We start from the raw sequence: 21,972 nt of genomic DNA on the forward strand, positions 1-21,972 counted from the left end.
ATTTCTTCATACAAACATAGTTGGGATTTAGGCTCGAAACTCGATGCATCCACGCATTGTTTGTTCGAATTATCCGCTTCCGATCTCGTTATTCATCAAGGTCGAATATTACTTTAACCATGAACTCGAAAGTACTTGTATGGTATGTAATGTGAATGGTTTAGTTATATCTTATTGCTTAGTTACTTTTCCTCATCCTCGGTTATCTCCCCGAGGTTTTGAGTTCGAAACTATTTTTCTTTAAGATATTCCAGCCTCGATCTCGACTTATTTCGGAGTAGGTTTAAATTCCAACTCGTCGATTAGTTTTAGCTGGTTTGTTCCAAACCTATTAAGTTTGCACATCTGGTTAAATCCAAACGTTATTATCTTTTGATAATTTGGTTGTCCAAACTATCTAAACTCGCGTATCTGGTTATGTCCAAATACTTTTATGTTGTTGATAATTCTGTTATGTCCAAACTATCTAAGCTCGCGTATCTGGTTATATCCAAATACTTTTATGCTTTTTTTTTTTTTTATTTCAATGGTATATATATACCAATAATGCCCCCTTAATATCCTATGAGTGTGACCATAGGTTATTAAATTAAGAGAGATTGCAAAAATAAAAAGAGATAACATATTGAACGAAATAGATCTTTATTTGATGGAATTCAAAAGCAGACAAACTACTACAGATAATCAATCATGGTTACAAGCAACACACTTCCTACACTACTGATAGTAAGGTCTAAGGTGTTCGCCATTCCATGCTCGCGGTACCAGGCTCCCATCCAATCTCGCCAGCTTGTAAACACTGGTCCAGATGACTGACTCTATCTGGTATAGTCCTTCTCAATTCGGTCCGAGCACACCAACTGCCGGATCTCGTGTTGCCAAAAATACGCGTCTTAACACCAGATCTCCCACACTGAATCTTCAATCTCGAACCCTTTTGTTGAAATATCTAGTAGCTCGTTGCTGGTAGGCAGCGTTCCTTAGCTGAGCCTCGTTTCTCTTTTCTTCAATCAAGTCTAAGGTTTCTTCGAGATAGGTGTGGTTTGAGTCTTGGTCGTAAATTTGAGTTCGGATCGTTGGGATTTCGACCTCAATAGGCAACATAGCCTCACATCCGTATGCTAGAGAGAACGGGGTGTGCCCCGTTGATGTTCGAGCCGTGGTTCTATAACCCCATAGGGCTTGGGGAAATTCTTCAGGCCAACGTCCCTTTGCTTCCTCCAACTTCTTCTTCAGAGAACTTTTGAGAGTTTTGTTCACAGCCTCGACCTGGCCATTCGCTTGAGGATGAGCTACTGATGAAAAACTCTTTATTATGCCGTTCTTTTCACAAAAGTTGGTGAACAAGTCGCAATCGAACTGGGTTCTATTGTCGGATACGATCTTCCTCGGCACCCCATATCGGCACACGATGCTTTTTACTACGAAATCAAGGATCTTTTTTGAAGTTATAGTTGCCAACGGTTCAGCCTCCATCCACTTCGTGAAGTAATCCACGGCGACTACAACATATTTTACTCCGCCTTTGCCAGTCAGGAGAGAGCCTATGAGGTCGATGCCCCATACCGCGAAAGGCCATGGGGAAGTCAACATGGTCAGCTCGGATGGTGGAGCTCGGGGAATCGTGGCGAATCTCTGGCATTTGTCGCATTTCTTCACGTACTCGAAAGAATCCGTTTTAATAGTTGGCCAGATATATCCTTGGCATATGATCTTCTTGGACAGGCTATGCCCCTCGGTGTGATCTCCACAGAACCCTTCATGAATTTCTTCAATGATCTTCTTAGCTTCGGGCGGGGTTACGTACCGAAGTAACGGTATGGAATATCCTCTCCTGTATAGCTTTCCGTCCAAAATGGTGTAACGGGGAAGTTGATACATCAACTTTCGAGCCTGGTTCCGGTCTCTTGGAAGGACTCCGTTCTCGAGATACTCAACTATTGGGGTCATCCAGGTAGGTTCTTTTCGATCATACACACATCTTCCTCCTCTGGATCATTAATGCTAGGTGCCGATAGGTGTTCTATGGGCACAACATTCAGTTCTTCATTTTCAGCGGATGTGGCGAGCCGAGCTAAGGCATCTGCATTTGAGTTTCGCTCGCGGGGAACTTGTTCGATTGTATAAAATTCGAAACACTCCAATGTGGATTTTGCCTTCTCCAAATAAGCTTCCATTCTCGTGCCGCGAGCCTGGTATTCTCCCAAGATTTGATTTACCACGAGCTGGGAATCACTGTAACAATGTACAGCTCTAGCTTTGAGCTCATTTGCTATACGAAGTCCCGCGAGTAAAGCCTCGTATTCAGCCTCATTATTCGACGCTTTGAAACCAAATCTTAAGGCAGAATGAAATCTGCTCCCTGCGGGGGTAACCAAAATGACCCCTGCCCCCGCTCCATTTTCATTTGATGAGCCGTCGACGTAAAGTTTCCACAGCTCGTGGGCTGGGGTTATTACCTCGTCGTCGGCTATGCCAGTACATTCCACTATAAAGTCCGCCAACGCTTGTGCCTTAATGGTCATTCTCGGGTGGTAGGTGATCTCGAACTGTCCGAGCTCAACTGCCCATTTAAGAAGTCGACCTGAAGCTTCTGGCTTAGACAAGACTTGCCTAAGTGGTTGATCAGTCAACACATGGATGGGATGCACTTGGAAGTAGGGGTGGAGCTTACGAGATGAATGAATTAGACTAAGCGCCAGCTTCTCCATCAAGGGGTATCTTGACTCTGCCCCCAGTAATCTTTTACTGATGTAGTAAACGAGTTTTTGTACCTTCTCTTCCTCTCGAACGAGCACTGCGCTTATTGCGTGTTCGGTGGTTGAGAGGTATAGGTACAGAGTTTCTCCCGTTTCAGGTTTTGACAGGATGGGTGGTTCCGCAAGGTGCTTTTTGAGCTCCTGAAAGGCCAGCTCACACTCCTCCGTCCATTCAAATTTCTTACCTCCTCTCAATAGGTTGAAAAATGGAAGACCATGGTCCGTAGATTTCGAGATGAATCTGCTTAGGGCTGCCATCCTGCCAGTCAAACTTTGGACATCTTTGTGCCTTCGAGGTGAGGGCATGTCAATCAGGGCCTTGATCTTGTCGGGGTTGGCCTCGATTCCACGAGAGTTCACGATAAAGCCCATAAATTTTCCTGAAGACACCCCAAAAGTGCACTTCTGAGGATTTAGCTTCATGTTGTATTTTCGGAGTACGCCGAAGCACTCTTCGAGGTCATCAACATGGTTCTTGTTGAGTTGAGATTTGACAAGCATGTCATCGACATAAACTTCCATGTTGTTTCCTATTTGCTCTGAAAACATCATGTTCATGAGCCGCTGATATGTGGCCCTAGCATTCTTGAGCCCGAATGGCATGACATTATAGCAGTATAGCCCCTTATCCGTGATGAAGCTCGTATGTTCTTGGTCGGGGGCATGCATGGGAATCTGGTTATATCCATAATAGGCATCCATGAAGGACATCAGGCCATGCCCCACCGTGGCATCCACGAGCTGGTCAATCCTTGGCAACGGAAAATAATCTTTCGGGCAAGCTTTGTTGAGATCTGAGTAGTCAATATAGGTTCGCCACGTCCCATTGGGCTTTGGTACCAACACCGGATTGGCTACCCAGTCAGGGTAAAAGGCATCCCTAATGAATCGGTTTGCCTTTAACCTGTCAACCTCCTCCTTTAGTGCTTTCTTTCTATCTTCGTCCAGCTGTCTTCGCTTTTGTTGCTTCGGGGGGATGCTTTTGTCTATATTCAGTGCGTGGCTTGCTATACTCAGACTTATTCCCACCATGTCCGAGTGCGACCACGCGAAGACATCCTGATTTTTCTTCAAAAAGCAAATTAATTGCTATTTTGTCTCATCTTGGAGGTGTTTTCCGACCTTCATCTTTTTCGAGGGATCGGCTTCCTCGAGCTGAATTTCTTCGAGCTCCTCTAAAGGTTCAAGGTCAACTTTCTCCTCAATCCTTGGATCAATCTCTTCATCAATCTCTAAGACCGTTCCGTCTTTGTTTTGAATGATGGCAAGTGCTTGTGCGCTCGTCTATTTCTTTCCTCTCAAGGAGATGCTATAGCATTCCCTCCCTACTAATTGATCTCCCTTCAATGTTCCGACTCCACTAGGGGTCGGAAACTTAAGGGTCAGATGCCTTACTGATGAAACTGCCCCCAGCCCGACCAGGGCGGGTCTCCCGAGCAGCACATTGTAGGCTGATGATAAGTCTACTACCACGAACTCCATCATCTTGGTTGCCGAGACTGGGTAGTCTCCCAAGGTCACGGGGAGCTCGATGGATCCCATGCAGGCGGTCCCTTCTCCTGAAAAGCCATATAAAGTAGTTGCACATGCTTTCAGGTCGCGAAGGGAGAGTCCCATCTTTTCGAGGGTTGCTTTATAGATAATGTTGACTGAGCTCCCATTGTCTATGAGGACTCGGTGGACCCTTTTATTGGCCAGCTGGAGAGTGATGACTAGTGGATCATGGTGAGGAAACTGGACATGGGACGCGTCTTCCTCAGTGAAGGTTATTGGTTGTGTTTCAATCCTCTGGCTTTTTGGAGCCCTAGGTTCGGGTTCATAAGGAGACCCATCCCTAGTTTTCAGCTCGTTAACGTATCTCTTTTGGGAATTCCTGCCTACTCCTGTGGGATGAGGCCCTCCCGAGATGGTTATTACATCCTCTCCATCTATCGGCGGGGGCCTATCTTCTTCCCGAGCTCGGGAATTATTGTTTTGTGCCATCGGAGGCGCGGCTACTCTCTGGCTTGCGGTCGCCTGACTAGTACTCTGGTTTTTGACATATTTCCGGAAGTAACCTCTTGAGATCAATCCTTCGATCTCGTCCTTCAGTTGTCGACATTCATCGGTTGTATGTCCGGTGTCTCTGTGAAATCGGCAATACTTACTGGAGTCCCTCTTGGATTTTTGATTTCTCATCGAGTCCGGACGCCTAAAGTGGACCTGGTTTTCATTAGCCACGTATATGTTCTCCTGAGACTCACTGAGCTCGGTGTATACTCTATACACGGAGAAATATCTCTCCCCTTTCTTTTTCTTTCCTCCTTCGGCCTCGGGATTACTTCCTTCGTTCTTTTTTCTCTTGGAAGGGTTTTCCACAGCAGGCTTTGATGCTATTGGGTCCGCCGAGGTTGAGGCAGAGTTTACGTTTATCGTTGTAGTTTCGGGCTGGGAAGTCACATTAAGTGTCGACCTCGCTTCCTCTACATTGACAAACCTCTGCGCTCGTCTATTAAACTTGGTTAGGGACCTCACCGGTTTTCTTTGCATATCGTCCCAGAGGGCGTTTCCTGGCATTACTCCGGCCTGGACAACCATTAAGTGTCCACTGTTGTCCACATTCCGAGCTCGGACGACTTCTAAGTTAAACCTTGTAAGGTAACTTTTTAATGTTTCGCCTGGTTGTTGCCGAACATTAGTGAGGGTTGACGCCTCAGGTCGAACCCCCATCATGGCTTTGAACTGCTTTTTAAAGTCTTTAGACAGCTGCTCCCAAGAGGTTATTGAATGTCTCTTATATTTTTCGAACCAGCTTTTAGCTGGTCCTGTCAATGATGCTGGAAATAACATGCATCTGAGCTCGTAACCCACGTTACTGGCTCTCATTATGGTGTTGAACATGCTCAGATGACTGTACGGGTCGGTCTTTCCTTCGAACGTTGGGACGTGAGGGATCCGATTCCCTTGAGGAAATGGAGTATTGGAAATATGGGGAGCAAACGGTTCGAGCTCCTCGTCAGAGTCTTCATATCGATCATTTTCTTGCTCGTTTTTCAAAAGCCTAAAGGCCTTTTCAAGCTGATCGATTCTTTCTTGGACTGGGTCCGCAAGGGGTACTGTCTGGAATCGGTTGTCATCGATCATAATTCCAGGCTCGCGTCTCCGCAAGGGATCTCTACGCCTATTCAAGCGATCCCTCAGGTCGTCATTACCTCGACTTTGATTCAGGTGCTCTCGCAGGTCGTGACAATTTCTGCGGTTTCCAGTATTCTTACGACCTTGGTCATGCTTGTTGACCGACCTGGTATCTCCATAATCATCACTGGTAAAACTCGTCACATGGTTATTTCGTGATGGATTCTTTTCATGTCGCCTCGTCTCCGCCGTGCGAGACCGAGATGTTTGACTTTTTTCAGATGGGGCGCCTCTCTGCTCTTGGAAAGCCTCCCTGTTTCCTTGTCTTCCTCCCACACGCTTTTCGCCCTGATCTCGAACTGGTTGAGCATTCCTGCGTGGGGGCGAAGGATATCTTATAGGTGATGGAGGGAACCATATGGGTGACGGTGGCTGCCATCCATGTCGCGGCCTAGACGGTCCAGAATTTGCCCGAGATGGGTCGGTCGCATTTGGTGCGCTCCCAAGTATTTAAGTCCGAGCCTCTACAGGGGTTCGGTTGTTCTCAGTTCCCGCAGGTACTTCCACAGGCGGGTTAGCCGGGGCCCTTGCCCGAGTATTTCTCTGAGGCCTAGGGGGAGCGGATGGCTCTGCTGGTGCCAGAGGTTGAGCAGGCCTCCTTGTGGCATCGTGGGCGCCCACGGGGTCTACGGGGAGGAACGCGTGCATCCCTTGGAGGAGGGACTTGGTTTTCGCGCGGAGGCGGGGGCTGAGCCACCTGCGCCTCTGTGGCTATCCTTGCCAACTCCTTATTCCGTTTGTTGGCCTCTGCCAACTGCTGCTTCAATTGCCGGTTTTCAAGTTCCACAATGGGAACATACCGCTCAGGATTGTAATACATATCCTCATCCCTTGGTGGAGCAGGTGGTCCCCGGGAATCGGAAGATCCACTTCTTTCTTCAACATCCGGGTTTTCCATTGGTTGTTTCCCAGGACGTCTTGGGTAATTTTCTTCAGTAACGTTCTGATTATTAGTGGCCATGACTTACTCAGGGATGAATGCTTAAGGCTCTCAATGAAAGCACCAAACTGTTGACGCCGTTTTTCGTCAACAGTGAAAGAAGAGCACGTAAACAACAAATAGTGATGGCCAATATAAATATGATAATACAAAACACAATTTTTACGTGGTTCAGCAGTTAAATCTGCCTAGTCCACGAGTCTTTGTTATTAAACTCAAGATGATCTCTGAAAATTCTTCAAGTATGAATTCTTCAGAGTTTTCTCTCAAGGTTCAGAGATTCGGTCCATTACAATGGTGCATGACCTCTCTATTTATAGAGAAGATTGCAGAATACTATCCCACATATTTTGGGTAGTTACTCTTTTTGTGAAAATAAATCAAATGGCCTTAAATGCCTGTAATCCGATATAAAAGGAAACGTCCCCTGAAGACCAGGGGGCGCATAACTAATCAAATAATATCCCATGATTTTAGGGGATTTACAGTAATAAATGTAGACCACGTCTCTTATAGGCAACACTTTAAGATATTCAAGGTTATTATCATATATCACCAAGGCCTTATTCTCCCAGGTCTCACATCAACTTTCGAGCTAATAACATCTCCCAAGGTCACATGGCTTTCGAGATCGTACACGCGTCAGGCTCGGAACCCATGATCCGAGGTCATCCCTGAGGACAGATGCATCTCGGGAGCTAACCTTCGAGATCGTGTGGATTTTGAGGCCACCATATTCGAAGTCGTCTCAGCTTTGCAGGCTCGATGTCTAGTCTTGGAACATACTTCAGACTTTACGAGTTCATTCGCTGCGAATCCAGCTTTCGAGGTCACATTTATCATGGCTCGAAATCTAGGTATAACACTAACATTCTCCCACTTTGACTACATAATTACACCAACAAGTACTCATTGAACAATAGTGTCTATACACAAGAATCTCAAGAAACACAAATGTCTATAAAACCAATGATGCATCATATCGTATCAATAGGATACAAATATGATACATAACGAGACATTGGAGATTCACAAAGCATGGCGATAACTCCCAATATGGATCCACTCAAACATGATATCTAGACTAAGCCATTGGCTCACATCATTATATCATTACCAAACGAGTGGGCACTCATAATGCCAAAGAGTGATCCACAATATGCATGTATTCAACAATAAATAGCAATCCTTAACATGTCTATCATATATGAAAACGGTAACTCCCGCTGATTAAATACATCTCTGGCACCTAACAATCCACATAAGAAGTATGTTCTCGGTACACACGGTTAGGTAAGCCTTGTCAGTGTAGTTATTGACATGTTATCTATAAGTGCGCGTCATGATGGAAATAAATGACTCCACAACTTTCTCACTACAAATGGAACGTCATCATCATTAATGGAGTAACAAGACTCCGCAAGTTCTGAGATAAAGATATGACTGCGACATTTATCACATAAGTTCAGTAAATTCACAATAGAGTCAACTACTCTTGACACTGAAACGAAATATCACAGCTGTACTATATAAACCATGTCCTCATAACACGTCACTCACTCTACATCTATGAATGAGGATGCTGTAAGTGTCCACCTAACACCTAATTACAAAATAACTCCTCTTACCATTATACCTGCATGTATGAGAGAGGAAATTGTAGGTGTTTATTTGATTAGACACTTAATCACAAAATAGCTCCTCCTACCATTATAAAGGATTTTGACATCCATGCAGCCTGTTCAATCGATATCACTAAAACCAACTATTGAGCGTTGTTAACCGAGATTTTCGGAAACTCTATTAATGAATAATATTTACTGATAATAATAATGAAAATAGAGGATCAACACGGGGTTTTTACGTGGTTGGGGCGTTAACTAGCCTTAGTCCACGAGTCTATATTATTAGAGCTAGAATAAGCTTTTACAATGGAGTTTTCTATCAATATCTGAAGAGAGTTTCTGTCTTTTTCGTGAGATCAAGAGAGCGTTTACAGTGCTCAGAAGCTTATATTTATAAGCTGGTGGGAATACCAGATCTGGGCCGGACCAAACCCAGGCCCATCGGGGAGACGGATACAAGCGACCTCTGTAATGGAGGCCCAATACAAAAAGATATAAAATACACGAAATTCAAACTAGCTAAGGCCCAATAGGTTGATCTTAGAACTACGCCTCGCCCGACAAAACGGCGCTTTGGCTCTGACCACTCTGAGTCACGAGGCTGATTCAGGAGACAAGACTAGTCAGAGTACTTGGCTGCGCAGTCCTGACACATTAGTGTGCAATCCCAAGGTGACCCTTTCTGCAGGCGAAAAGTGGGGACAACTCCCACGCGAAATGAGGCGGCTTCAGGGTTCTGGAAGCTTGGCCCCTTCAACCGGGGATTAGGTGATCCAGGTCCATTTACCGTTGGCCCGCTCCATTTACCATAAGCCCGGACCATATCAGGGTCCGGGACCAGGACGCGTAGGCCGCGATGGTCCGAGCGCTCTGGGCATCGCCCGGACCATCCTCGTCGAGGACGAACCCGGAGGGGCATCCCAGACCCTCCAATGGGCCCAGTCTCGAGTCCCCGGTCCATACCTGTCCCCTTGGGCACTCTCCATATCGAGAGACCTCGGGCCGGGCCCACGTGCCGAGCTTGCCCTCTGACAGCGGGCCAAGACGAAGGCCCAGAGCCCATGCAGGAAATGGGGATAACATTTACCCCCCAAGCCTTTGCCTGGGCTTGCCGGGAGGAGGGTTGCATTGTCCCCACGGCGCTCGCCAGGTTGCCTCCCTAGTGCTTGCCTGAGTTCGGGGGTTCGGTCAAAAGGCCGTGGCATTGGTTGGATGCTTAGCCCGGACCGTTTACCTTCGGCCCGCTTTATGGCAACGATACACGTGTCGCCGGGTGATTGCTGCACGGGCCTTGAAGGGTCGCCTAGACCTCCCAAGGGTCGCTAGGTCTAGACTAGGGTGTCAGTGCACGTCTCAAGGCGTCCCATCCGCACGGGGGGGCCATTATTAATGTCCCTGGAACAAGGTGGACCGTAGGATGGGGCGACCTTTGCCATCCGCCACTCTTGGGCCGTCGGATCTGAGATGGCGAGGATCCAACCTAAAAGGACTCATAAATGCCCCTGCGCAACTCCTGACCGTCTGATGAAGAGACATCTGTCCGTTGGATCGTGGGCCAGAATTTGGGGCCAGTATAAATACCCCAAGAAAACCACATTTGGCACTTTTACCTCCTCTAACCAGCTCAAGAAAACGCAAACACTCTTCGAGTTTTATATGTCCGACATCGCCGACGACATACACTGCCACCTACTAGTTCTGCGCCGCCGCCTGTTCCCCAGAACCCCAGCTTCCGTTCTTCTACCTGACGACGCTTCTCGAGTTTGTCCCGTCGATGAACTACTGCACCGGCTGCGCCACTTCAAGAACGAGGTTCTGCCATCCTTACAGTCGAACAGCCATCATCTTCAACGGTCGACACCATACAGTAAGTCTTTTTTAACTCTTTTGCCAACTTTGTGAACTTGTGTTCTTTTGATGCGTGCGTTTAGGCTATGCTTTAGAAATCGTTAGGAAGGCTGCCTGGTTTGGGTTGCTCCGTATCCGGATGCCTCCCGGACGAGGGGCGGGCCTTAGTAGTCTCTTCTCCCGATCAGGGCCTCGGGGCTCCCCGGAGTCCCGAACCTGATCCGACGGGACTCCAAGCAGTCCTTAGGAGACTTCTCGTACCTTGACCGACTTTCTTTGGTTTAGGTACTGACTGCTTGGTCTTTCTTTCTTTGTTCCCAGATCGTTAGTTATGGCAACGGGCGTTATGCTCCACTCCGAAGAAGAGGTCAATAGGGCCCCTGTCGTCGTTCCTGAATCCCAGACGCCCAAGAACAACAGGTGGGAAATGGACGTAACGGCCAACTCGTTCCGGAACTACCAGATGATGCTGCTCCTGGAGCAGCGACTGGGCATCGAGTCAACTCCGGGCCTCTTTCATAACCGCTTGGCCAGGCTCGAGGAGCGGGCGCATACGTCCGTGGACAGATTCGGAGCCTGGAGCGCCAGTCACATCAGCGCGGGAGCTATGCTCCCGCTTCATGACTATTTTGTGCGGTTCCTGACGTTCGTGGGGATCGCACCGTTCCAGCTGTTGCCGCAAGCGTACCGCCTGCTTGCTGGGTGGAGGGTGTTTTGCGTCATGAAGGAGATCGCGGAGTCCACCCCTGCGGAAGTCTTGTACTTCTACAAGCTGGTGCCGCAGGTCAACGTCAAAAATAAGACCCTGGACGGCTTTTACAGGTTGCAGCCGCGGAGCAGCTATCCTGCTCCTACCAGCTCCTGGAGGCATCCCCCGGATGTCAGGCATTACTGGTTCATGACATCCGGGTTCCTTATTGACAAGAACCCCACACTGTTGTTGGACTTCCATCGAGTGGGTAAGTATCCTCCGGACCTCTCCCTTTTATTCATCTTTTCTACTCGTCTCTTACCATGTCTTCCGAGTCACAGGGCCCTTCATTCAAACCCCCCTTACCGAGTTCCTCCTGGAAATGAGGAGGTATTATGCTAAGTTGACCGCGGAGGAGCTGGACGTAGGGGGCTACGTCAGGGACGACAACCTCCGGCTAATTGGGATGCTCGTGGCCACCCAGACCATTGTTATCCCGAGCCTTCGGGGCATCCCATGCGAGAAAAATGCCGATGTCTGGGAGCAGTTGGCCCTCGACCACATTGCCACGGTGGTGAGAGCGGCGCGGGCCGACGCGGCCCAACGTAAGAAGAAACAGCCCCCGGCGGAAGCGGCCACCTCGGAAGAGCTGGAGGAGATTTTCGAAGATGCCCTACCAAACGTCGGGACTCCCGGGGCTAGTGTATCGGGGCGAGGTAACTCCCCTTTAATCTTAACTTATGCTCCCCAAGTCGGGGACTTAGTCAGGGATAGGCTAGTACCGTCGGGCCCCGCGTTTGGGGCCGATGGGGAGATGAGGCCTTCATCTCCCGTCCCTGTAGGATCAGAGGTCCTAATGTTCTTATCCAGGTTCCTCCAGTATGGGGGGTTTCTGAACCCGGTTGACGTAGGAGACCGGATCCATTCATTCGCTTTAAGAGAATTGAGTCTCGCTCGGGGCTTAGATGAGGGTTCGTCCCGGGTCGTTTTTTACTGCTGTGTATTTTCATCTGTTTGGCTTACCGTCCTAACTCATTTTTCTGTACTTTTGCAGAGGACTTCGACATGTCTAACCCGGCCAGCGAAATGAGGAGACTCATCAGGGACCGGGCGGCCAAGAAGGCAGCCAGGAAAGCAAACGAAGTGACGGGCACGGAGCCCCCCACCCCCCAACCAGTGAAGCACCCGGGACTGGGCTCTGTCCAGGCGAAGCTCTGGCCGTGGTTCCCTTCCAGGGCGTGGAGCCTGCTGCAGACGTCGCTCTTGACCGGCCCCCCGTTATTGATTTGGAGGCGGGCGAAGTCGTAAGCCGGCTCTGGGAAGAGGGGCCCGGAAGTCGACGCTGGGGAAGGCAACCCCGGGAAGAGGCCCCAGACGACGCGGGCGGGCTCAACTGAGGAGTCGCATGGGGAAAGTCGGCTGACCGCGAAGGAGATCCCTACACCGCCAGTCCTTCCCCTCCACCCAACTCTTCTCGAGGAGGGGGAGTGCGCCTTGCGGGACGAGCAGTCCCGGTTGGTCAACCGAACCTGGGAAAACGACCGGTGCTGGAGGGACAACGCCTATAAGGCCCTGACGATCCATCGTTAGGTCGAGTTCTTGGATCGTCCTGCCGAGTTCAGCGTTCCCCAGCCGATTGTGGATCGGCTAGTCGCCGAAGCGGGCTTCCGCACTAAGCTCGGTCAGGACATCGCCCCCTGGCGGCTGATCTGCTGGATCAGGTTGGGAGCACTATGTCCAACCTTCAGCTAAAGAGGTACGCCACAATAGCCAACCCAGACGTGCTGTTCATCTCCCAAGCACTCCGCCACCAGGCCACCGCGGTAGTTTTCACTTCTCTTACACTCCTTCCATCATTTGTTGATGGTGGTTTTATTTTCTAACTTTTCTTTGCTACAAGTTGATTTGTTGTCCCAGAGGAGTGCCGATCTGGTGGCCGAGCTTGCCATAAAGATGGAGACGACCAAGCTGGAGCTGGAGGCGGCCGTGAACCAGAGGGAGGCCGTCAAGGAGACCCTTGGCCGGGAGACGGCCCACCTCCAGGAAGAAGTGGCCCGCATGAAGGCAGAGCGCGAGGAGCTCGGCCGCGCCAAGGCCGGGTTGGAAGAGGAGTTGTCCCGGAAGACAAAGGATGCCGATGAACGAGCGACACTCTTGGAGACGGCCACGGCGCAATCCGCCCTGGACAAGGAGGAGATCCTGGCCTTGAAAGCCCGGGTTTGCGAATTGGGCGACTCTCTTCTTCAGGAGAAGACGGCGCACGAAACGACCCGCAAGGAAAAGGAGGAGGCTGAGGGCCTACTGGATGTCACCTTTGATGAGGCCATCTACATGGCCTGGTGCAAGGATAAGAATATGAACCTTCTCGTTTTTCCTGACCCTGAATCGAAGCGGGCCTAGTACGAGGCCAAGGAGAGGGAGGACGCGGACCTCCGGGCGGATGCGCTGTAGGCCCGAACACCGGCCTTGTATTTTTGTTAGTTTTTTTGGCTTGTAATCGTATTTAATCACACTGCTACTTTCCTTGGTTTTTACGAAAGCTTCCTTTTATTGTTCAGTAGAATTTTTGTCTAATTGCCGCAACCAACTGAATGCAGGGGGCCTAGTTCCGGTTCCAACGGCCGGGACTAGCCCCAACGACTTAATTTTCCAAGTCTCCAGTCTTGGCACTGAGTCTAGGGCCCTCGAGATGCGGTTTTAGGCCCCGGCTTTGCCCTGGGGCAAACCAGATGCTTTCGTATTCCGGAAGTCAATTTTCCCGGATTGGACGTCGTTCGCCCGGAGTGGACCGGCCTCGGGCAGGTTCTTTCTTTATTATACCCCCGGACATCGTTCGTCCGGGGCGGGACCGGCCTTAGGCTCGGTCCTCTCTATTATAGCCCCGGACATTGCTCGTCCGGGGTGGGACCGGCCTTGGGCTCGGTCCTTTTTATCATACCCCCGGACATCGTTCGTCTGGGGCAGGACCGGCCTTGGGATCGATCCTCATTATTATACCCCCGGACGTCGTTCGTCCGGGGCGGGACCGGCCTTGGGCTTGGTCCTCTTTATTATACCCTCGGACGTCGCTCGTCCGGGGTGGGATCGGCCTTGGGCTCGGTCCTCTTTATCATACCCCCGGACATCGTTCGTCTGGGGCGGGACTGGCCTTGGGCTCGATCCTCTATATTATACCCCCGGACGTCGCTCGTCCGGGGTGGGACCGGCCTTGGGCTCGGTCCTCTTTATTATACCCCCGGACGTCGTTTGTCCGGGGCGGGACCGGCCTTAGGCTCGGTCCTCTTTATTATACCCCCGGACGTCGCTCGTCCGGGGCGGGACCGGCCTTGGGCTCAGTCCTGTTTATCATACCCCCAGACATCGTTCGTCCGGGGCGGGACCGGCCTTGGGCTCGGCCCTCTTTATTATACCCCCGGACGTCGTTCGTCTGGGGTGGGACCGGCCTTGGGCTCGGTCCTCTTTATTATACCCCCGGACATCGCTCGTCCGGGGTGGGACCGGCCTTGGGCTCGGTCTTGTTTATCATATCCCCGGACATCGTTCGTCTGGGGCGGGACCGGCATTGGGCTCGGTCATCTTTATTATAACCCCGGACGTCGTTCGTCCAGGCGGGACCGGCCTTGGGCTCGGTCCTCTTTATTATACCCCCGGAAGTCGCTCGTCCGGGGTGGGACCGGCTTTGGGCTCGGTCCTGTTTATCATACCCCCGGACGTCGTTTGGCCGGGGCGGGACCGGCCTTGGGCTCGGTCTTCTCTATTATACCCCCGGACATCGCTCGTCCAGGCGGGACCGGCCTTGGGCTCGGTCCTCTTTATTATACCCCCGGAAGTCGCTCGTCCGAGGTGGGACCGGCTTTGGGCTCGGTCCTGTTTATCATACCCCCGGACGTCGTTTGGCTGGGGCGGGACCGGCCTTGGGCTCGGTCTTCTCTATTATACCCCCAGACATCGCTCGTCCGAGGCGGGACCGGCCTTGGGCTCGGTCCTCTTTATTATACCCCCGGACATCGCTCGTCCAGGGCGGGACCGGCCTTGGGCTCGGTCCTCTTTATTATACCCCCGGACGTCGTTTGTCCGGGGCGGGACCGGCCTTGGGCTCGCTCCCCGCTAGGTATTTCGTTTATACCTGGGATGACACCCCCCGCAAGTGAGCGGAGACGGATCTGGGGTCACTTGAGAAAGAAATTTGAAAGAAATTCGCCCTGAGGCGTACATTTCCATGGTGACAATAGCCCTTTATGACGTTTTGCACATGTCATTTTCATTGTTCGAAAGAAAATTCGCCCTGAGGCGTACATTTTTTACAACGAAAACGTTAAACTGGGACAAGTTCTAGGACTACTGATAGTATTTGCGGAGATGCTCTGCGTTCCAAGCTCGCGGGACTTCCGAATCATCGAGCCGCTTCAAGCGGTACGTTCCGGGGCATACCTCGTCTTGGATCTCATATGACCCCTCCCAATTAGGGCCCAGAACCCCCACTCCCGGATCTTGGGTAGTAGGGAAAACTCTTCGCAGGACTAGAACGCCGGTTCCAAACTTACGGCTCTTGACTTTAGAGTTGAAATGTCGCGCGATCTTGCCCTGGTACATCTTCAATTGCACTTGCGACTCTTCCCAGATCTCTTCGATGAGATCCAGCGATTCCTGGAGCAAGGCGTGGTTCTGGGCGGGATCATATGTGTCGCGTCGGTGGGACGGGACGGTCTTTCGATTGGGATGACGGCTTCACATCCATAGACCATAGAGTAGGGGGTGTGTCCTGTTGACGTCCTCTCGGTCGTCCGGTAGGCCCATAGTACGCGGGGGAGTTCCTCGGGCCATTTGCTCTTACAGGCCTGGAGCTTTTTCTTCAGTGTCCCCTTTAGGATTTTGTTCACGACTTCCGCCTGCCCGTTTGCCTGAGGCCTGGCAACTGCGGAGAAACTCTTCACTATACCGTGTCTCTCGCAAAAATCCGTGAAGTGGGCGCTGTCGAACTGCTTCCCGTTGTCGGACATGATTTTGTAAGGGAGGCCATACCGACACACTATGTTGTTGATGACGAAATCTAAGGCCTTCTTGGAAGTGATCGTGTTCATGGAATCTGCCTCAACCCATTTTGTGTAATAGTCCACAACCACAATGGCATACTTAACCCCTCCCTTCCCGGTCGGGAGGGATCCAACAAGGTCGATCCCCCACACTGCGAAGGGCCAGGGACTACTCATCAAGGTTATCTCAGTCGGGGGGGCCCGCAGGATCTTCGCGTACCTCTGGCACTGTTCGCACTTGCGGATGTAGTCTATACAGTCTTTCTTCATGGTGGGCTAAAAGTATCCTTGGCGCAGGATCTTCTTGGACAGACTGGGCCCGGCCGTGTGATCTCCGCAAAAGCCCTCATGGACCTCATGCATGATGGCACTCAGCTCAGTTCCGGACATGCACCTGAGGTAAGGCATAGATAGTCCCCGACGGTAGAGTTTCCCGTCCATCATGACGTACCGGTGGGCCTGGTACAGGAGCTTCCTGGCCGCGGCCCGGTCGTTTGGAACTTCCCCTATGGATAAGAATCGGATCAGCGGTCCCATCCAGGAAGCGGAGTGGTCGACAGTGTGGACGGCGGGTGCCCTGATGCTCGGGACGGGGAGATGGTTGACGGGAACCAATCCGGCCAGCTCGGCCTCTGCGTCAGTCGCCAGCTTCGCTAATGTATCCGCGAAGACATTTTGCTCTCGGGGGATCTGGCGGATGGAATGCGCTGTGAACGTTTGGAGCATTTCCCTCGCTTGAGTCACGTATGCCGCCATTCTCTCTCCCTTGGTCTGATACTCCCCTGAAATTTGTCTGACGACCAGCTGGGAATCGTTGTAAATTTCCAGGTTAGCTGCCCCTACCTCTCGGGCCAGGCGTAACCCGGCGAGGACAGCTTCGTGCTCCGCCTCGTTGTTCGACGCTTTGAACTGGAAACGGAGGGCATTTTGTAGCTGGTGCCCCTGTGGTGACACCAGGATGATCCCGGCCCCGGCCCCATTCTCGTTCGAGGCTCCGTCCACGAAGACTTTCCATACGGGCGTCGCGGGGTTCTCAGGGATACTTTCTTCCGGGGAAATCCCGGAACATTCGACGATGAAATCGGCCAGGGCCTGTCCCTTGATGGACACCCGGGGCACGTAAGATATATCGAACTGGCTCAGCTCCATTGCCCACTTCAGGAGTCTTCCCGACGATTCGGGTTTCTGCAACACCTGCCGCAAGGGATGGTTGGTTAAGACCTTTATGGCATGAGCCTGGAAGTAAGGTCGAAGCTTCTGGGACGCAATCAATAGGCAGAAAGTCAGCTTTTCGATCAATGGGTATCGAGACTCGGCGTCTAGTAGCCCTTTGCTCACATAGTATACCGGGAGTTGCGTCCTTTCTTCTTCTCGCACCAGCGCGGCGCTGATCGCGTGCTCGGTCACGGCCAGGTATAGATACAGTGGCTCTCCTTCTACTGGTTTCGCCAGGATTGGGGCTTTGGCCAGGTGTTCTTTCAGCTTCCGGAAGGCCTCTTCGCATTCGGGCGACCACTCGAAACGCTGGCCCCCCCGAAGGACGTTGAAAAAAGGGACGCACTTGTCCGTGGCTTTAGAAACGAAACGGCTCAGGGCGGCCACTCGCCCCGTCAGGCTTTGCACGTCCTTGTGCTTCCGGGGAGAGGCCATGTCGATCAGGGCCTTGATCTTATCTGGATTGGCTTCTATTCCCCGGAAGCTCACTATGAAACCCAGGAACTTCCCGGAGGCCACGCCGGAGGTGCACTTTTTAGGATTCAGCTTCATCCTGTACTTCCGGATAACTGCGAAAGCCTCCGCCAAATCGTCTGAATGGTTCCAGGACGTCTTGGACTTGACCAGCATATCATCGATGTACACCTCCATGTTTCGCCCTAGCTGGGCCCGAAACATTCGATTGACGAGCCTTTGGTACGTTGCTCCGGCATTCTTGAGTCCGAAAGGCATGACTATGTAGCAGTAGATGCCCTTGTCGGTTTGGAAACTGGTATGCTCCTGATCCGCCACGTGCATGGAGATCTGGTTGTAACCGTAGTAAGCATCCATGAAACTCAGGATCTCGTAGCCAGACATGGCATCCACCATTTGGTCGATTCGGGGGAGCGGGAAACAGTTCTTCGGCACGCTTTATTGAGGTCCGTGAAGTCAATGCATGTTCTCCAGGTCCCGTTAGGTTTCGGTACCAAGACGGGATTGGCCAGCCACACGGGATATACAGCCTCGCGTATGAAGTTCATGGAAGACAACTTCTCCACCTCCAGCTTGAGGGCCTCAGCCCTCTCCGTCCCCAAAGGTCTGCGCTTCTGGCGGACCGGGGTCGCGTTGGGGTCAATACTTAACGCGTGGCAGATGATATTGCGGTCGATCCCGGTCATATCAGAGTGGGACCAGGCCAGAAGGTCCTGGTTTTCCTGGACTTGGGCGATAATGGCGGCCCGAATGTCTGCCGATAGGCTCTTCCCTACTTGGATGATCCTGGCCGGGTCGGTTTCGCTGATGCACACCTCTTCTATTTCGTCCATTGGTTCCTCGAAGCGATCGTCCCCTATCCGCGGGTCCAGATCATCCTCTTCTCGGACCACTCGCTCAGCAGGAGGGAGGGGAGCTTGTTCGACGCGCTCCTCCCGGACCATGTATATGGGTCGGGCGGAGACATGGTAACACTTCCGGACGCTCTTTTGGTCTCCCCGGACAGTTCCTACCCCTCCGTTGTCGCATGGGAACTTCATGCAAAGGTGGCGGATGGAGGTGATGGCCCCGAACTCGACCAGCGCGGGCCGGCCAAAGATGACGTTGTAAGCGGTGGGGCAATCCACCACAACAAAGGTGCAGAATTTGAACGAGTGCTGCAATTCACTCCCCAGCGTAACCGGCAGCTGGATCTTTCCCATGGGGAGAAGCGCATCTCCATTGAAGCCGTAAATTTGGGTCGGGCAGGACGCCAGATCTGCTTCCGTCAAGCCAATGGCGGCGAAGGCAGCTTTGAACAACAGGTTGACGGAGCTTCCGCCATCCACCAGCACGCGGGACACCAACTTGTTGGCGATTTGTGCATCTATGACCAGCGGGTCATGGTGCGGGAAATGGACGTTGCGGGCGTCGTCCTCCGTGAAGGTGATGGGGAGGTTCATCAGTTTAGGGCGCTGAGCCGGAGCCTGGACAAGGGCGCAAACTTCCTGGTCGTGGTCCAACTCGCTCAGGTGGCGCTTTTGGTCATTTCTCGAAGGTCCTCCTAGGTGAGGTCCGCCTGAGATGGTCGCCACGTGTCCGTCCACTCGAGGGGGCGCTGACCCGGAGGGATAGGGCATTCCGGGGCCTGGAGCCGGCGACGCGAGGGCTCCCTGAGGGGCCTGCGTTGGGGGTCGCTGTTCATACCCTCCCTGGGGTGGGAATGTTCGAGTCGTTATCAGGGCCGTAGATTGTCTGGGGCTTGCTGACATGCCCGGGACTCCCACGGGCACTCTTACCCACTGGTGGAGGTGCCCCAGCTTGATGAGATTTTCAATCTCATCTTTGAGCTGCCGACACTCGTCGGTGGTGTGGCTCACGTCTTTGTGATAGGCACACCTTTTGCTGGTGTCTCTCGGATTCCTTCCCCCCTTAAACATGGGGCTAGGCTTCCGGTAGTGGACCGCCCTTTCTGTCGCCAAATATATGTTTTCCCGGGTGTCCACCAAGTTGGTGTATTCCGAATATTGGGGCTCGTAGCCCCTCTTCCCCTTTTTGGCCTGCTCGGTACGGTTCTGGCCTTTGCCCGATCGCTTCCCGGATAGATTTACGCGATGGACTGAACACTTGGAAAGAGCGGGCCCGCAAGGAAAAAATCCTCCCTCGAGACGGGGACCTCAGGAACGATATCAACGACAGGAGGAACGAAAGAATCCCTCTGGAGGATAGCACGGCCAAGCTGCTCATGGAACAGATGGCCGCATTAAAAAAGGTCACTGATCGCCTAGTCCGCAAGCAGGAAGGCGCGGACACTGACTCCGACAAAGAGGATAAAGAGCCTTGCGCGAGGCACATCCTGGACGCCGTACTGCCCAAGGGGTTCAAGATGCCAAGCCTCACCGCCTATACTGGAAATACCGATCCTAGGGATCATCTGTCCCGGTACAACCGACTCATGACAGTGGCTCACGTCAGCGACGACGGCAAATGCCTCTGCTTCTCCATCACTTTGGGCGGTCCCGCCGAAGAGTGGTGGAAAAGGCTTAAACCAGGGTCCATTCAATCCTGGTACGGGCTGCAGTTAGCGTTTCGGAAGCAGTTCGTGGCCGCCATGAGGATGGACAAGCAAATCAGCGCCCTCGACAACATTAAGCAACTACCCGCGGAGACATTGAGAGCCTATATACAACGCTTTACTGAGGAAGCCTCCAAGACAAAAGTCGATGACAGACAGCGCCTGGTGGCACTGCAGTCCTCTCAATGAAAGCACCAAACTGTTAACCGAGATTTTCGGCAACTTTATTAATGAATAATATTTACTGATAATAATAATGAAAATAGAGGATCGACACGGGGTTTTTACGTGGTTGGGGCGTTAACTAGCCTTAGTCCACGAGTCTATATTATTAGAGCTAGAAAAAGCTTTTACAATGGAGTTTTCTATCAATATCTGAACAGAGTTTATGTCTTTTGCGTGAGATCGAGAGAGCGTTTACAGTGCTCAGCAGCTTATATTTATAAGCTGGTGGGAATACCGGATCTAGGCCGGACCAAACCCAGGCCCATCGGGGAGACGGATACAAGCGACCTCTGTAATGGAGGCCCAATACAAAAAGATATAAAATACACGAAACTCAAACCAGCTAAGGCCCAATAGGTTGATCTTAGAACTACGCCTCGCCCGACAAAACGGCGCTTTGGCTCTTACCACTCCGAGTCACGAGGCTGATTCAGGAGACAAGACCAGTCAGAGTACTTGGCTGCGCAGTCCTGACACATCAGTGTGCAATCCCGAGGTGACCCTTTCTGCAGGCGAAAAGTGGGGACAACGCCCACACGAAATGAGGCGGCTTCAGGGTCCTGGACGCTTGGCCCCTTCAACCGGGGATTAGGTGATCCAGGTCCGTTTACCGTTGGCCCGCTCCATTTACCATAAGCCCGGACCATATCAGGGTCCGGGACCAGGACGCGTAGGCCGTGATGGTCCGAGCGCTCTGGGCATCGCCCGGACCATCCTCGTCGAGGACGAACTCGGAGGGGCATCCCGGACCCTCCAATGGGCCCAGTCTCGAGTCCCCGGTCCATACCTGTCCCCTTGGGCACTCTCCATACCGAGAGACCTTGGGCCGGGCCCACGTGTCGAGCTTGCCCTCTGACAGCGGGCCAAGACGAAGGCCCAGAGCCCATGCAGGAAATGGGAATAACAAGCGTCATAATGTTGATTTGTCGATTGCAAAGACATCCTTGATACCATAAGGATGACTACTCAAGTACTAATCCAGCATGCCCATGACAAATATCACAATAGGGAATGAGTATACATGAGAAAACTCGAGGCTGCCTTCAACAAACATGTATGGAACAATCTCAAAATTGATCTCTCATCATTATCAATACACGTGGATGATAAGCGTATAAAATATACGCTTATTAATAACATTTTCATATTGATTTGGTTGGTTTTCTCAAGAGAAAGTTTCTATTTAATCTGTTTGGTGAACTTGTGCAGTTTGTCGTTATAATTCTGATTTGTTCGAGAATTTGGATAAATGTTGGTTTTAGTAGCCGAATATTGGCCAATATGTGGAAATGTTGTACAGGCGATATATCGCCTGTCTTGGGCGATATATCGGCATAAGAAGGAATTCCAAATTTTGTTTTTGCAGAAACGACATCAGAAACTCGCGTTTTCATCGAGAGAATTCGCCAGGCGATATATCGCCTGTCTTGGGCG

The sequence above is a fragment of the Humulus lupulus genome, chromosome 2 (genome assembly GCF_963169125.1).
Source record: "Humulus lupulus chromosome 2, drHumLupu1.1, whole genome shotgun sequence".
In the NCBI taxonomy this organism is placed as follows: domain Eukaryota; kingdom Viridiplantae; phylum Streptophyta; class Magnoliopsida; order Rosales; family Cannabaceae; genus Humulus; species Humulus lupulus.